An 18,649-nucleotide genomic window follows, 5' to 3' on the forward strand; every position below is an offset into this window, starting at 1 on the left:
TCTTAGGTAATTCCTAAAAGCCTTACCTCCAAATACTGTCTTAGTGGGGTGAGTTAGGGCTTCAGCATATTAATTTGAGGAGGGGAAATTTCAGTCTGTAACTCATTTTACATATTAGATTTTGTGGTCTTCTACATCTTCCTTGTGTTTTTGCCTTTTCCTTTCACTGCAAAGCATGCAGGATCTTAGTTCACTAACCTGGGGGTAGAAACTGGTGCCCCTTGCAGTAAAAGTATGGATTCTTAACCACTAGATCACCAGGTCCTCCCTTCCTGTTTCTAAATCAGCAGCATGCTATGATTGCTTTTATACCGGGACTAATTAACACTTCTCCATCTGATCACTACTTGCTTTGCCTGTCTTGTGACTCAAGTTGGTGAACTTATAACACATGATTTCATCTGCCTAGGCTTCCTCAGAGGCCAGGTTACTCTTTGATTTAGCTTCTCCTACTCACTTGATCTATAATGTGTTCCTCTGTCAGACACTTCTTATTTGCCTACTCGAAGTTCTGCAGAAGGGTCACCTTGTCCCAAAATGAAAGACAAGTCTTTTTGACAAGTCTTCTGGTTCTGTCATAGACAACTCTGCTCACTATACTGAAAAGAACCACCCCCATTTCTGTTTTATTGTTCTGAGCATTCTGTCAATATATATTGGTCTGCTTAAAACCTCACAGTTAATTTCTCCAATAGTGTGATCACTGCTTTGTTTTTATGCATTTGAGGTTTAATACCATCCTTCTATGCTTTTGGCTGAAATATACAATGTTGGAGGCACAGACAGAGTGTTTTGGCAGGGTTTTTTTTAAAAGATTATGAAACCTCTCCTATATTGTTAGTAATATTTCAATGAATTTTACACTTCATATATTAAATATACTTAGTCATTTTTATGTCTGGTGTTTCTTAATTCACAAGCAATAGTTATCAAGTGGCACAATGGCAAATAATTCACCTGTCAATGCAGAAGGTAAGAGATGAGGATTAAACCCCTGAGCTGAGATGATACCCTGAAGTAGGAGATGAGAACCCATTCCAATATTCCTGCTTGGAGAATGTCATGGACAGAGACCAGGGGGCTCCAGTCCATGGGGTGGCAAAGAGTTGGACATGACTGATAGACTGAGAAAACACACAAAATATAACTTTATTTTAAGCTATCATTATCTCGTAGAAATATTTTTTAAATCAAGAATTCTTCCTGGATTTACTATACTAGAAACCATCTTTGCTTATCTAGTGACTTTGTTACCCATTTTTTTTTTAAATAAAAAAGTTCACAATAAAGATTTATGTTTTAATTTGGAGTAAATTTATAATTTATATTTAGTTCTAGATTTGTATTTTATTTCATATTTGTTATGATGAGCAATTTTACATGTCAAATTAGCTGGACTATAACGACCAGATTTAGTCAGATATTATTCTTTCTTTTTTGATGTTTTTAGATGAGTATTTGTTTTTTTTTTAATTTAAATTTATTTATTTTAATTGGAGGCTAGTTACTTTACAATATTGTATTGGTTCTGGCACACATCAACATGAATCTGCCATGGTCGTACATGTGTTCCCCATCATGAACTCCCCTTCCACAGCCCTCCCCGAACCATCCCTCCGGGTCATCCCAGTGCACGAACCCCAAGGATCCTGTATTCAAACTGGACCAGTGATTGGTTTCTTAAATGATATTATACATGTTTCCATGCCATTCCCCCAAATCATCCCACCTTTTCCCTCTCCCATAGAGTCCAAAAGACTGTTCTATACATCTGTGTCTCTTTTGCTGTCTTGCATACAGGGTTATCATTACCATCTTTCTAAATTCCATAAATATGAGTTCAGTTCAGTTCAGTTCAGTTCAGTCACTCAGTGGTGTCTAATCCTTTTTGACCCCATTAATTGCAGCATGCCAGGCCTCCCTGTCCATCACCATCTCGTGGAGTTCACTCAAATTCACGTCCATCGAGTCAGTGATGCCATCCAACCATCTCATTCTCTGTCACCCTGTTCTCTTCCTGCCCCCAATCCCTCCCAGCATCAGAGTCTTTTCCAATGAGTCAACTCGTTGCATGAGGTGGCCAAAATACTGGAGTTTCAGCTTTAGCGTAATTCCTTCCAAAGAACACCCAGGGCTGATCTCCTTTAGAATGGACTGGTTGGATCTCCTTGTAGTCCAAGGGACTCTCAAGAGTCTTCTCCAACACTGCAGTTCAAAAGCCTCAATTCTTTGGTGCTCAGGTTTTTCACAGTCCAACTCTTGCATCCATACATGACCACTGGAAAAACTAAAGCTTTGACTAGATGAACATTTGTTGGCAGAGTAATGTCTCTGCTTTTCAATATGCTATCTAAGTTGGTCATAACTTTTCTTCCAAGGAGTAAGCGTCTTATAATTTCATGGCTGCAGTCATCATATATGCGTTAGTATACTGTATTGATGTTTTTCTTTCTGGCTTACTTCACTCTGTATAATAGGCTCCAGTTTCATCCACCTCATTAGAAATGATTCAAAAGTATTATTTTTAATGGCTGAGTAATATACCACTGCTTTCTTATCCATTCATCTGCTGATGGACATCTAGGTTGCTTCTGTGTTCTGGCTATTATAAACAGTGCAGCGATGAACATTGGGGTACACATGTCTCTTTCAATTCTTGTTTCCTCAGTGTGTATGCCCAGCAGTGGGACTGCTGGGTCATAAGGTAATTCTATTTCCAGTTTTTTAAGGAATCTCCACACTGTTCTCCATAGTGGCTGTACCAGTTGGCATTCCCACCAACAGTGTAAGAGGGTTCCCACTTCTGTACACCCTTTCCAGAATTTATTGCTTGTAGACTTTTGGATAGCAGCATTTCTGACTGGCGTGAAATCGTACCTCATTGTGGTTTTGATTTGCATTTCTTTGATAATGAGTGATACTGAGCCTCTTTTCATGTGTTTGTTAGCCATCTGTATGTCTTCTTTGGAGAAATGTCTGTTCAGTTCTTTGGCCCATTTTTGATTGGGTCGTTTATTTTTCTGGAATTGAGCTGCATGAGTTGCTTGTATATTTTTGAGATTAGTTCTTTGTCAATGGCTACATTTGCTATTATTTTCTCCCATTCTGAAGACTCACTTTTCACCTTTCTTATAGTTTCCTTTGTTGTGCAGAAGCTTTTAATTTTAATAAGGTCACATTTATTTATTTTTTTTATTTTATTTCCAATATTCTGGGAGGTGGGTCATAAAGGATCCTGCTGTGATTTATGTCGGAGAGAGTTTTGTCGATATTCTCCTCTAAGAGTTTTATAGTTTCTGGTCTTACGTTTAGATCTTTAATCCATTTTGAGTTTATTTTTGTGTACGTTGTTAGAAAATGTCCTTGTTTCATTCTTGTACAAGTGTTTGATCAGTTTTCCCAGCACCACTTGTTAAAGAGTTTGTGTTTAATCCATTGTATATTCTTGCATCCTTTGTCAAAGATAAGGTGTCCATAGGTGCATGGATTTATCTCTGGGATTTATACTTTGTTTCACTGATCCATATTTCTGTCTGTGTGCCAGTACCATACTGTGTTGATGACTGTGGCTTTGTATATATCCTGAAGTCAGGCAGGTTGATTCTTCCAGTTCCATTCTTCTTTCTCAAGATTGCTTTGGCTATTCGAGGTTTTTTGTATTTCCATACAAATTGTGAAATTATTTGTTCTAGCTCTGCAAAAAAAACCGTTCGTAGCTTGATAGGGAATGCATTGAATATATAGGTTGCTTTGGGTATTATATTCATTTTCAATATATTGACTCTTCCAATCCATGAACATGGTATATTTCTCCATCTATTAGTGTTCTTGTTCTCTTTGATTACTTTCACCAGGGTTTTATATTTTTCTATATATAGGTCTTTAGTTTCTTTAGGTAGATATGTTCCTAAGTATTTTATTCTTTTCGTTGCATTGGTGAATGGAAATATTTCCTTAATTTATCTTTCTATTTTCTCATTATTAGTGTATAAGAATACAAAGGATTTCTGTGTGTATATTTTATATCCTGCAACTTTACTATATTCATGGATTAGCTCTAGTAATTTTCTGGTGGAGTCTTTAGGGTTTTCTATGTAGAGGATCATGTCATCTGCAAACAGTGAGAGTTTTACTTCTTCTTTTTCAATTTGGATTCTTTTTATTTCTTTTTCTGCTCTGATTGCTGTGGCCAAAAACTTCCAAACCTGTGTTGAATAGTAGTAGTGAAAGTGGGCACCCTTGTCTTGTTCCTGACTTTAGGGGAAATACTTTCAATTTTTCACCATTGAGGATAATGTTTGCTGTGGATTTGTCATATATTGCTTTTATTATGTTGAGGTATTTTCCTTCTATACCTGCTTTCTGGAGAGTATTTATTATAAATGGATGTTTAATTTTGTCAAAGGCTTTCTCTGCATTTATTGAGATAATCATACCACTTTTATTTTTCAATTTGTTAATGTAGTATATTACTTTGATTTGTGGATATTGAAGAATCCTTGCATCCCTGGGATAAAGCCCACTTGGTCATGGTGTATGATCTTTTTAATATGCTGTTGGATTCTGTTTGCTAGAATTTTGTTAAGGATTTTTGCATCTATGTTCGTCAGTGATATTGGCCTGTAGTTTTCTTTTTTTTTTTTTTTTTTGTGGCATCTTTGTCAGGTTGTGGTATTAGGGTGATGGTGGCCTCGTAAAATGTGTTTGGAAGTTTACCTTCCTCTGAAATTTTCTGGAAGTGTTTGAGTAGGATAGGTTTTAGCTCTTCTCTAAATTTTTGGTAGAATTAAGCTGTGAAGCCGTCTGGACCTGGGCTTTTGTTTGCTGGAAGATTTCTGATTACAGTTTCAATTTCCGTGCTTGTGATGGGTTTGTTAAGATTTTCTATTTCTTCCTGGTTCAGTTTTGAAAACTTGTACTTTTAGAAGAATTTGTCCATTTCTTCCATGTTGTCCATTTTATTGGCACATAATTACTAACAGTAATCTCTAATGATCCTTTGTATTTCTGTGTTGTCTGTTGTGATATCTCCATTTTCATTTCTAATTTTATTCATTTAATTTTTCTCCCTTTGTTTCTTGATGAGTCTGGCTAATGGTTTGTTAATTTTATTTATCCTTTCAAAGAAACAGCTTTTGGCTTTGTTAATTTTTGCTATGGTCTCTTTTATTTCTTTTGCATTGATTTCTGCCTTAATTTTTAAGATTTATTTCCTTCTACTAACCCTGGGGTTCTTCATTTCTTCCTTTTCTAGTTGCTTTAGGTGTAGAGTTGTGTTATTTATTTTACTTTTTTCTTGTTTCTTGAGGTATGCCTGTATTGCTATGAACTTTCCTCTTAGCACTGCTTTTACAGTATCCCATAGGCTTTGGGTTGTTTTGTTCTCATTTTCTTTTGCCTCTATGCATATTTCGATTTCTTCTGCGATTTGTTGGTTATTCAGCAGCGTGTTATTCAACCTCCATATGTTGCAATTTTTAATAGTTTTTCTCATGTAATTGAGTTCTAATATTACTGCATTGTGGTCAGAAAAGATACTTGGAATGATTTCAGTTGTTTTGAATTTACCAAGGCTAGATTTATGGCCCAGGATGTGATCCATCCTGGAGAAGGTTCCATGTGTGCTTGAGAAAAAGGTGAAATTTACTGTTTTTTGGTGAAATGTCCTATAGATATCAGTTAGTTCTAGCTGGTTTATTGTATCATTTAAAGTATGTGTTTCCTTGTTAATTTTCTGTTTAGTTGATCTATCTATAGGTGTGAGTGAGGTATTAAAATATCCCACTATTATTGTGTTATTGTTAATTTCCCCTTTCATACTCGTTAGCATTTGTCTTACATATTGTGGTGTTCCTATGTTGGGTGAATATATATTTATAATTGTTGATCTTGGGTGAATATATATTTATAATTGTTGATCTTGAATTGATCCTTTCATCAATATGTAGTGTTCTTCTTCGTCTCTTTTCATAGCCTTTGTTTTAAAGTCTATTTTATCTGATATGAGTATTACTGCTTCTGCTTTCTTTTGGTCTCTATTTGCATGGAATATCTTTTTCAAGCCCTTCACTTTCAGTCTGTATGTGTCCCCTGTTTTGAGGTGCATATCTTGTAGACAACGTATATAAGGGTCTTGTTTTTGCATCCATTCAGCCAGTCTTCGTCTTTTGGTTGGGGTATTCAATCCATTTACATTTAAGGTAATTATTAATAAGTATGATCCTGTTGCCATTTACTTTATTGTTTTGGGTTCTGGTTTATACACCCTTTCTGTGTTTCCTGTCTAGAGAAGATCCTTTAGCATTTGTTGGAGAGCTGATTTGATGGTGCTGAATTCTCTCAGCTTTTGCTTGTCTGTAAAGCTTTTGATTTCTCCTTCATATTTGTATGAGATCCTTGCTGGGTACAGTGATCTGGGCTGTAGGTTGTTTTCTTTCATCACTTTATGTCCTGCTATTCCCTCCTGGCCTGAAGAGTTTCCATTGAAAAATCAGCTGTTATTCTTATAGGAATCCTCTTGTGTGTTATTTGTTGTTTTCCCCTTGCTGATTTTAATATTTGTTCTCTGTGTTTGATCTTTGTTAATTTGATTAATATGTGTCTTGGGGTGTTTTGCCTTGGGTTTATCTTTTTTGGACTCTCTGGATTTCTTGGACTTGGGTGATTATTCCCTTCCCCATTTTAGAGAAGTTTTCAATTATTATCTCCTCAAGTATTTTTTCATGGTCTTTCTTTTTGTCTTCTTCTTCTGGGAATCCTATGATTCGAATGTTGGGGCATTTAATATTGTTCTGGAGATCTCTGAGATTATCCTCATTTACGTCAATTCATTTTTCTTTTTTCCTCTCTGATTCATTTATTTTTACCATTCTGTCTTCTACTTCACTAGTCCTATCTTCTGGCTCCATTCTATTTGTTGTCTTCAGAATGTTTTTGATCTCATTCTTTGCATTATTCATTATATATTGACTCTTTTTTATTTCTTTTAGGTCCTTGTTAAACCTTTCTTGCATCTTCTCAATCCTTGTCTCCAGGCTATTTATCTGTGATTCCATTTTGGTTTCAAGAATTTGGATCATTTTCACTATCATTATCCCTATTTCTTTATCAGTAGATTTCTTATCTCTTCCTCTTTTGTTTGATTTGGTGGGCATTTATGCTTTTCCTTTACCTGCTGTGTATTCCTCTGTCTTGTTTATATTGCTGGGTTAGGGGTGGCCTTTCTGTATTCTGGCAGTTTGTGGAGTTCTCTTTAGAGTGGAGTTTCCTCATGGTGGGTGGGGTTGTACAAGTGGTTTGTCAAGGTTTCCTGGTTAGGGAAGCTTGTGTCCCTGTTCTGGTGGGTGGAGCTGGATTTCTGATCTCTGGAGTGAGCTAGAGGCAAAGGGCAGCAGCTGGGAGGAGACACCCACACCTGAGGCCAGGGCCAGCAGCCAATAGGAGCATCCCTGGGAGCAGTGGTTGGGCAGGCACAGGAAGGCCTAGAGGAGCTATCCCACAAAGAAGGTCAGGACAGCAGTGGTAAGGAGATACCCCTCATCGAAGGTAAGGAGCAGTGACTGTGCTTTGCTGGAGCAGCTATGAAGAGACACCACATGCCCAAGGTAACAGAAACGCAAGTAAGATGGTAGGTGTTGCAAGAAGATATCAGAGGGCAGACACACTGAAACCATACTCACAGAAAACTAGTCAATCTAATCACACTAGGACCACAGCCTTGTATAACTCAATGAAACCAAGCCATGTCTGCATGGCAAAACAAGACGGGCAGTTCATGGTGGAGAGGTCTGACAGAATGTGGTCCACTGGAGAAGGGAATGGCAAGACACTTCAGTATTTTTTCCGTGAGAACACCATGAACAGTATGAGAAGGCAAAATGATAGGATACCAAAAGAGGAACTCTCCAGGTCATTAGGTGCCCAATATGCTACTGGAGATCAGTGGAGAAATAACTCCAGAAAGAATGAAGGGATGGAGCCAAAGCAAAAACAATACCCAGTTGAGGATGTGACTGGTGATAGAAGCAAGATCCGATGCTGTAAAGATCAATATTCCATAGGAACATGGAATTTCAGGTCCATGAATCAAGGCAAATTGGAAGTGGTCAAACAAGCGATGGCAAGGTTGAACGTTGACTTTCTAGGAATCCCTGAACTAAAATAAACTGGAATGGGGAATTTAACTCAGATGACCATTATATCTACTACTGTGGGCAGGAATCCATCAGAAGAAACGGAGTGGCCATTATGGTCAACAAGAGTCCAAAATGCAGTACTTGGATGCAATCTCAAAAACGACGGAATGATCTCTGTTTGTCTCCAAGGCAAATCATTCAATATTACAGTTATCAAAGTCTATGCCCCAACAAGTAATGCTGAAGAAACTGAAGTTGAACGGTTCTATGAAGACCAACAAGACCTTTTAGAACTAACACCCAAAAAAGATGTCCTTTTCATTATAGGGGACTGGAATGCAAAAGTAGGAAGTCAAGAAACACCTGCGGTAACAGGGAAATTTGGCCTTGGAATGTGGATTGAAGCAGAGCAAAGACTAATAGAATTTTGCCAAGAAAATGCACTGGTCATAGCAAACACCCTCTTCCAACAACACAAGAGAAGACTCTCCACATGGACATCACCAGGTGGTCAACACTGAAATCAGATTGATGATATTCTTTGCAGCCAAAGATGGAGAAGCTCTATACAGTCAACAAAAACAAGACCAGGAGCTGACTTGGTTCAGATCATGAACACTTTATTGCCAAATTCAGACTTAAATTGAAGAAAGTAGGGAAAACCACTAGACCATTCAGGTATGACTTATATCAAATCCCTAATGATTATACAGTGCAAGTGAGAAATAGATTTAAGGGCCTAGATCTGATAGATAGAGTGCCTGGTGAACTATGGAATGAGGTTCGTGACATTGTACAATAGACAGGGATCAAGACCATCCCCATGGAAAAGAAATGCAAAAAAGCAACATGGTTGTCTGTGGAGGCCTTGAAAACAGCTGTGAAAAGAAGAGAGGTGAAAAGCAAAGAGAAACGGAAAGATATAAGCATCTGAATGCAGAGTTCCACAGAATAGCAAGAAGAGATAAGAAAGCCTTCTTCAGCCATCAATGCAAAGAAATAGAGGAAAACAACAGAATGGGAAAGACTAGAGATCTCGTCAAGAAAATTAGAGATACCAAGGGAACATTTCATGCAAAGATGGGCTCAATAAAGGACATGCATGGTATGGATCTAACAGAAGCAGAAGATATTAAGAAGAGGTGGCAAGAATACACAGAAAAACTGTACAAAAAAGATGTTCAGGACCCAGATAATCATGATGATGTGATTACTAATCTAGAGCCAGACATCTTGGAAAGTGAAGTCAAGTGGGCCTTAGAAAGCATCACTATGAACAAAGCTAGTGGAGGTGATGGAATTCCAGTTGGGCTGTTTCAAATCCTGGAAGATGATGCTGTGAAAGTGCTGCACTCAATATGCCAGCAATTTTGGAAAGCTCAGCATTGGCCACAGGATTGGAAAGATCAGTTTTCATCCCAATTCCAAAGGCAATGCCAAAGAATGCTCAAACTACCGCACAATTGCACTCATCTCACATGCTAGTAAAGTAATGCTCAAAATTCTCCAAGCCAGGCTTCAGCAATATGTGAACCGTGAACTCCCTGATGTTCGAGCTGGTTTTAGAAAAGGCAGAGAAACCAGAGATCAAATTGCCAACATCCATTGGATCATGTAAAAAGCAAAAGAGTTCCAGAAAACTTCTATTTCTGCTTTATTGACTATGCCAAAGCCTTTGACTGTGTGGATCACAATAAACTGTGGAAAATTCTTCAAGAGATGGGGATACCACACCACCTAACCTGCCTCTTGAGAAATCTGTATGCAGGTCAGGAAGCAACAGTTAGAACTGGAGATGGAACAACAGACTGGTTCCAAATAGGAAAAGGAGTATGTCAAGGCTGTATATTGTCACCCTGCTTATTTAACTTCTGTGCAGAGTACATCATGAGAAACGATGGACTGGAAGAAACACAAGCTGGAATCAAGATTGCCAGAAGAAATATCAATAACCACAGATATGCAGATGACACCGCCCTTATGGCAGAAAGTGAAGAGGAGCTAAAAAGTCTCTTGATGAAAGTGAAAGAGAAGAGTCAAAAAGTTGGCTTAAAACTCAACATTCAGAAAACGAACATCATGGCATCTGGTGCCATCACTTCATGGGACATAGATGGGGAAACAGTGGAAACAGTGTCAGACTTTGTTTTTTGGGGCTCCAAAATCACTGCAGATTATGATTGCAGCCATGAAATTAAAGACGCTTACTTCTTGGAAGAAAAGTGATGACCAACCTAGATAGCATATTCAAAAGCAGAATGATTACTTTGCCAACTAAGGTCCGTCTAGTCAAGGCTACGGGTTTTCCTGTGGTCATGTACGGATGTGAGAGTTGGACTGTGAAGAAGGCTGAGCACAGAAGAATTGATGCTTTTGAACTGTGGTGTTGGAGAAGACTCTTGAGAGTCCCTTGGACTGCAAGGGGATCCAACCCGTCCATTCTGAAGGAGATCTGCCCTGGGATTTCTTTGGAAGAAATGATGCTAAAGCTAAAAGTCCAGTACTTTGGCCACCTCATGCGAAGAGTGGAGTCATTGGAAAAGACTTTGATGCTGCGAGGGATTGAGGGCAGGAGGAGAAGAGGACGACTGAGGATGAAATGGCTTGATGGCATCACAGACTCGATGGAAGTGAGTCTGAGTGAACTCTGGGAGATGGTGATGAACAGGGAGGCCTGGCATGCTGGGATTCATGGGGTTGCAAAGAGTCAGACACGACTGAGAGACTGAACTGAACTGAACTGAACTGAACTGGAGTGCAACGAAGTGTCCAGTAATGAGTCATGAGATGTCAATGATTTGGAGTAACTTTGGGCAGCCTGTATATTGAAGCTCAGAGCTGTGTTCCTGTGTTGCTGGGGAATTTGTGTCGTTTTTCTTGCTCTGGAACTTGTTGGCCCTTGGGTGGTCCTTGGTTTCAGTGTAGGTATGGATGCATTTGATGAGCTCCTGTTGATTAATGTTCCCTGGAGTCAGGAGTTCTCTGGTGTTCTCAGGATTTGTACGTAAGCCACCTGCTTCTGGTTTTCAGTCTTATTTTTACAGTAGTCTCAAGACTTCTCCATCTATACAGCAACATTGATAGAAAATCTAGGTTAAAGATGGAAAGTTTCTCCACAGTGAGGGGCACCCAGAGAGGTACACAGAGTTACATGGAGAAGAGAAGAGGGAGAATGGTGTTAGAGATGACCTGAATGAGATGAGGTGGAATCAAAAGAGGAGAGAGCAAGCTAGCCAGTAATCACTTCCTTATGTTCACTCCACAGTCTGGACTGCTCAGAGATGTTCACAGATTTATGCAGAGAAGAGAAGAGGGAAGAATGAGACTGAGGTTGCCAGGAGGATAAAGGAGGGAATCAAAAGGAGAGAGACTGATCCAGCTAATAATCAGTTCCTTAAGTGTTCTCCATCATCTGGAACACACAGAGATTCACAGAGTTGGGTAGAGAATAGAAGATGGAGGGAGGAGATTGAGGCAACCTGGTGGAGAAAAGGAGAATCCAAAGGGGGAGAGAGCAGTCAAGTCAGTAATCTCACTCCCAGGTAAAACTGGGTACTGAAGATTGGATTCTTAAAGGTACAAAATTGATAACAAATACCAAAAAGCAAAGATTAAAAATCTACAGTAGAGGTTGGATTTTCAAAAATACAATATTAAAGAAAAAAAAAAAAAGTCACAAAAATTATATGTATATATATATATATATATATATATATATATATATGAAGTTTTCTTTAAAAAATAGGGTCACTTTTTTTTGCAAAGTAATAGTAGGTTATAAAAATGAAAATTAAAAGAGTAATAGAGGACTTAAAATTAAAAAAAAAAGAATGATAGCAAAAATAGTAAAAATATATCTAGGACTTTCTCTGGTGTTGTTGTGGGCAGTGTGGGGTCAGTTCATTTTTGGACAGTTCCTTGGCCAGGCTTATATTTCTCAAGATCTGTAGGCCCCTTCCTATGTAGTCGGTACTAAATACATGGTTTTAATCTATTGCACCTATCTCTTCCAAGGCAGTTCCCTCTGTTTCTGCTTCTTCTGTTTTCTGGTCTCTTCAGTGTCTGATTTCTGCCCTGAAACATGGGGGTGGTGGTGGACACTTTTTTAGGCTCACTTGTTCAGTAGCGCAATGGGGAGGGAGGGACACTGCAAACAAATAACACTGGCATGTGCTCAAAGTGTCTGAGCCACATTAGGCCTGCCCCCGCTCATGGCACGAGTGCCCTCCCTGCCCACACTGCCCAGGCTCTAGGTTGCTCCACCAGGAACTATCTGAGGCCGGCCCTGGGCTGCATGCACCTCCCAGGTCTAAGCCACTCATGTTCAGGCACTCAGGTAGTTCGCAGAGGTGCAAATTCGGTTGGGCCTGCGTTTTGTGACCTTCCCAGGTCCGAGCAGCTCAGGTGATGATGTGTTTGGCGAGCACAGTCGCTGCGACTTATGCCCTCCCCTGTCCCTCCCGCTCGGTTTTCTGGGTGTACAACCAGTGCACCTTCTCAGGTGGATGTTGACCATCCAGAACCCCAAGAAGTCTTATTTAGCAAAGAAGCCTGCTTGCAGTTTGGTAGATAATGTCTCTCTGGGGCTGTGATTGCCCCCTTCTGGCTCTGGCTACCTGTCACCAGAGGGCGATGGTCTGCAGTGGGCTAGCTCTGTTCAGTCCTTTGTTCTGTGAGCAGGCCTGGAGGTGTCTTAGGTTAGGGCTTTTTGTGTGGGAACTATCCCACAGTCTGGTTTGCTAGCCCAGGTTAATTCCCTCAGATTGCCCTTGGGGCATTCAGGCCCGGTCCCTACTCTAAGCAGTGCAGCCCGCGTCTCCCTGCTCAGCCCCTGCTTGCTAGTGGCGGGTGCAGGTGTCTGCCCTGTTTCTCTGTGAGGGAGTTACCGTTGGGCACGTAATCTGTCAGGTTTAATTGTTTATTTATTTTCCCTCCCAGTTATGTTGCCCTCTGTGGTTCCAAGGCTTGCCACAGACTCGGCAGTGAAAGTTTCTTGGTGTTTGAAAACTTCTCTCTTGTTAAGACTTCCTTTCCATGATGGAGCTCAGTCTCTACCTCCTTTGTCTCTTTTTTTTGTCTTTTATATTTTTTCCTAACTCCTTTCAAAGACACTGGGCTGCTTTTCTGGGTGGCTGATGTCCTCTGCTGGCATTCAGAAGTTGTTTTGTGGAATTTACTCAGCGTTTAAATGTTCTTTTGATGAATTTGTGAGGGAGAAAGTGGTCTCCCCATCCTATTCCTCTAGCATCTTAGGACCGCCTCCCTAGATGAGTAGCTTTTCTATGAGTGAATTATAATTGATGTGTCCTTCTGATGGAATAAACATTGATTAGCAATAACTATGCATAAACTGCCTATTCTTTCATTAACACTTATGAATGTTAATTATTAGCTCTATCTATACTTCCAAAATAAATAATTATAAATTTTATATAAATGATACATACATATAAAATACATATTTTAGGATATAACTGGGTAATTAATAATACTTAAAAATATGGCAGTATATTATATGCTAGAGCTTTCCTGGTGGCAAAGTGATAAAAGAATTCGCCTGCCAATGCATGAGACAGAAGAGATGTGGGTTCAACCACTGGGTTGGAAGATCCCCTGGAGAAGAGCATGGCAATACACTCCAGTATTCTTGCCTGTAGAATCCCATGAACTGAGGGTCCTGGCAGGCTATGGTCCATAGCATCACAAAGAATCCTATACGACTGAAGGAGCTTAGAATGCACTGCACACATGTGCTTCATTTTAACAAAGGGTATTAGAGACATCAGATTTTACTTCCATAAGCCATTGCATCCACAACATGGCATTGTTTTTGCTTTGGCTCAGCCTCTTCATTCCTTCTGGAGCTATTTCTCTGCTGTTTTTAGTAGGTCATCGGGCAGCTACCGACCTAAGGAGTTTATCTTTCAGTGTCATATTTTTTGCCTTTCATACGATTCATGGGGTTCTCAAGGCAAGAATATTGAAGTGGTTTGCCATTCCCTTCTCCAGTGAACCATGTTTTGTCAGAGCTCTCCACCATGCCTTGTCCATCTTGGATGGCCCTACACGTCATGACTCATAGTTTCACTGAGTTAAAACAAGGCTGTGATTCACATGATCAGTTTGGTTAATTTTCTGTGATTGTGGTGTTCATTCTGTCTCCCCTCTGATGGAGAAGGACAAGCAGTTTGTGTAAGCTTTCTGATGGGAGGGACTGGCTGTGGAGGAATTGGTCTTGATCAGATGGGCGGGCTATGCCCAGTAAATCTTTAATCCAATTTTCTGTTGATGGGTGGGCTGTATTTCTTCCCTGTAGTTTGGCCTCAGGTCAAACTATGGTAGGGGTAATGGTGGAAATGGTGACCTTCAAAAGGACTGTTGTAGGCAGTGCCTGATCCCACAGCAACACACTGTCAATCCAAGCCTCTGCCAGAGATTTCTGGACCAGTCTGTCTCAATCTCTTGTGGAGTAACTGTTCCTTTCTCCTGTGTCCTGGTGCCCACAAATTTTTGTTTGTGTCATCCAAACGTCTGGTTTCCAGTCCTGCAGAAGTTCTGTAATCAAATCCCACTGGCCTTCAAAGTCAAATTCACTGGAGGTTCTCAGTCCCTTTGCCAGATATCCAGGTTGGGGAATCTGTTGTGGGTCCTAGAACTTTTGCAACAGTGTGAGAACTTCTTCGATAGAATTGTTCTCCAGTTTGTGGTTTGTCTTCTCTGCAGCTCTATGGTGATCTCCTCAAGGAGGATTTATGTCGCATGCCACACTTCCTAGGTCTGCTGCAGCCAGAGCACCTGTGCCTGCAGTAGGCCACTGCAGAAGCATGCCTCCACTGGAGACACTGAGACACTCAAAGGCAGGTCTCACTTAGTCTCTGCAGGGTCTCTGTGTCCTGGCGCACACAGGGATTTGTTTGAGCCCTCTGGGCATCTCTGGCAGATATGGGGTTTGATTCTAAATGTGATTTCACCCCTCCTACAGTATTTTTGGAACTTGTCCTTTGCTCTTGGAGTGGGGTATCTTTTTTTGGTAAGATACAGCATTCTCCTGTTGATGGTGGTTTAGCAGAGAGTTGCAATTTTGGAGTTCTCACAGGAAAAGATGAGCACACATCCTTCTACTCTGCTATCTTGATATGAATAGAAAAAACATCTACTTCTGCTTTATTGACTACAACAAAGTCTTTGACAGCATGGATCACAAAAACCGGTGGAAAATTTTTAGAGATGGGAATACCAGATTATCTCACCTGCTTCTTGAGAAATCTATCTGCCAGTCAAGAAGCAACAGTTAGAACCAGATATGGAACAATGAACTGGTTCAAAACTGGGAAAGGAGTGGATAAAGGTGTATATTGTCACCCTGCTTATTTAACTTATATGCATAGTACATCATGTGAAATGCAGGGCTGGATGAAGCACAAGTTGGAATCAAGATTTTTGAGAGAAATATCAATAACCTCAGATATGCAGATAGCACCCTTATGGCAGAAAGTGAAGACGAACTAAAGAGTCTCTTGATGAAAGTGAAAGAGGTGAGTGAAACGCTGTCTTAAAACTCAACATTAGAAAAACTATGATCATGATATATAGCCAAATCATTTCATGGCAAATATATTGGAAAACAATGGAAACAATGAGAGAGTTCTTTCTTTTATTTGTTTTTGCTCCAAATTCACTGAAGATGGTGATTGATGGCAGCAATGAAATTAAAAGATGGTTGCTCCTTGGAAGAAAAGCTATGACCAACCAACATCAGTTCAGTTCAGTTCAGTTCAGTCGCTCAGTCGTGTCCGACTCCTTGCAACCCCATGAATCGCAGCAAGCCAGGCTCCCTGTCCATCACCATCTCTCGGAGTTCACACCAGACTCACGTCCATCGAGTCCATGATACCATCAGGTCATCTCATCCTCTGTTGTCCCCTTCTCATTCTGCCTCCAATTCCTTCCAGCATCAGAGTCTTTTCCAGTGAGTCAACTCTTTGCATGAGGTGGCCAAAGTACTGGAGTTTCAGCTTTAGCATTATTCCTTCCAAAGAAATCTCAGGGCTGATCTCTTTCAGAATGGACTGGTTGGATCTCCTTGCAGGCCAAGGGACTCTCAAGATTCGTCTCCAACACCACAGTTCAAAAGCATCAATTCTTCAGCGCTCAGCCTTCTTCACAGTCCAACTCTCACATCCATACATGACCACTGGAAAAACCATAGCCTTGAGTAGAAGGACCTTTGTCGGCAAAGTAATGTCTCTACTTTTGAATATACTATCTAGATTGGTCATAACTTTTCTTCCAAGGAGTAAGCGTCTTTTAATTTCGTGGCTGCAGTCACCATCTGCAGTGATTTTGGAGCCCAAAACAATAAAGTCTTACACTATTTCTATGGTTTCCCCATCTATTTTCCATGAAGTGATGGCACCGGATGCCATGATCTTCATTTTCTAAATGTTGAGCTTTAAGCCAACTTTTTGACTCTTCTCTTTCACTTTCATCAACAGACTTTTTTAGCTCCTCTTCACTTTCTGCCATAAGGGTGGTGTCATCTGCATATCTGAGGTTATTGATATTTCTCCTGGCAATCTTGATTCCAGCTTGTGCTTCTTCCAGCCCAGCGTCTCTCATGATGTACTCTGCATAGAAGTTAAATAAGCAGGGTGACAATATACAGCCTTGACATACTCCTTTTCCTATTTGGAACCAGTCTGTTGTTCCATCTCCAGTTCTAACTGTTGCTTCCTGACCTGCATACAGATTTCTCAAGAGGCAGGTTAGGTGGTTTGGTATTCCCATCTCTTGAAGAATTTTCCACAGTTTATTGTGATCCACACAGTCAAAGGCTTTGGCATAGTCAATAAAGCAGAAATAGATGTTTTTCTGGAACTCTCTTGCTTTTTCCATGATTCAGCGGATATTGACAATTTGATCTCTGGTTTCTCTGCCTTTTCTAAAACCAGCTTGAACATCGGGGAGTTCACGGTTCACGTATTGCTGAAGCCTGGCTTGGAGAATTTTGAGCATTACTTTACTAGCATGTGAGATGAGTGCAATTGTGCGGTACTTTCAGCCTTCTTTGGCATTGCCATTCTTTGGAATTGGAATGAAAACTGACCTCTTCCAATCCTGTGGCCACTGCTGAGTTTTCCAATTTTGCTGGCATATTGAGTGCAGCACTTTCACAGCATCATCTTTTAGTATTTGAAACAGCTCAACTGGATTTCTATCACCTCCACTAGCTTTGTTCATAGTGATGCTTTCTAAGGCCCACTTGACTTCACTTTCCAAGATATCTGGCTCTAGATTAGAGATCACATTATCATGATTATCAGGGTCATGAAGATCTTTTTTGTAAAATTCTTCTGTGTATTATTGCCACCTCTTCTTAATATCTTCTGCTTCTGTTAGATCCATACCATGCATGTCCTTTATTGAGCCCATCTTTGCATGAAATGTTCCCTTGGTATCTGTAATTTTCTTGACGAGATCTCTAGTCTTTCCGATTCTGTTCTTTTCCTCAATTTTGTTGCGTTGGTGGCTGAGTAAGGCTTTCTTATCTCTTCTTACTATTCTTTGGAACTCTGCATTCAAACACTTATATCTTTCCTTTTCTCCTTTGCTTTTCCTCTCTCTTTTCACAGCTATTTGTAAGGACTCCACAGATAGCCATTTAGCTTTTTTTCATTTCTATTCCGTGGGGATGGTCTTGATCCCGGTCTCCTGTACAATATCAAGAACCTCATTCCATAGTTCATCAGGCACTCTATCTCTCAGATCTAAGCCCTTAAATCTATTTCTCACTCCCACTGTATAATCATAAGGGATTTGATTTAGGTCATACCTGAATGGTCTAGCAGTTTTCCCTACTTTCTTCAATTTGAGTCTAAATTTAGTAATAAGGAGTTCATGATCTGAACCACAGTCAGTTCCTGGCCTTATTTTTGTTGAGTTTATATAGCTTTTCCATCTTTGGCTGCAAAGAATATAATCAGTCTGATTTCCGTGTTGACCATCTGGTGATGTCCATGTGTAGACTCTTCCCGAGTGTGGTTTCTTGACAAAACTCTATTAGTTTTTGCCCTGCTTTATTCCGCATACCAAGGCCAAATTTGTCTGTTACTCCAGGTGTTTCTTGACTTCCTACTTTTGCATTCCAGTCCCCTATAATGAAAAGGACATCTCTTTTTGGGTGTTAGTTTTAAAAGGTCTTGTAGGTCTTCATAAAACCGTTCAACTACAGTTTCTTCAGCGTTACTGGTTGGGTCACAGACTTGGATTATTGTGATGTTGAATGGTTTACCTTGGAGACGAACAGAGATCATTCTGTCATTTTTGAGATTGCATCCAAGTACTGCATTTTGGACTCTCCTGTTGACCTAGATTGTCACTCCATTTCTTCTGAGGGATTCCTGCCCACAGTAGTAGACATAATGGTCATCTGAGTTAAATTTACCCATTCCAGTCCATTTTAGTTTACTGATTCCTAGAAAGTCAACGTTCACCCTTGCCATCTCTTGTTTGAC

General features: G+C 40.1%; 1 pseudogene; it reads left to right on the top strand.

The window, feature by feature from the left end:
• The first annotated feature begins 941 nt into the window (after window positions 1-941).
• Window positions 942-18,649, top strand: part of LOC128059623 (stathmin-like) — a 70,603-nt pseudogene continuing 52,895 nt past the window's right edge.

The sequence above is a fragment of the Budorcas taxicolor genome, chromosome 14, assembly GCF_023091745.1.
Source record: "Budorcas taxicolor isolate Tak-1 chromosome 14, Takin1.1, whole genome shotgun sequence".
Taxonomy (NCBI): domain Eukaryota; kingdom Metazoa; phylum Chordata; class Mammalia; order Artiodactyla; family Bovidae; genus Budorcas; species Budorcas taxicolor.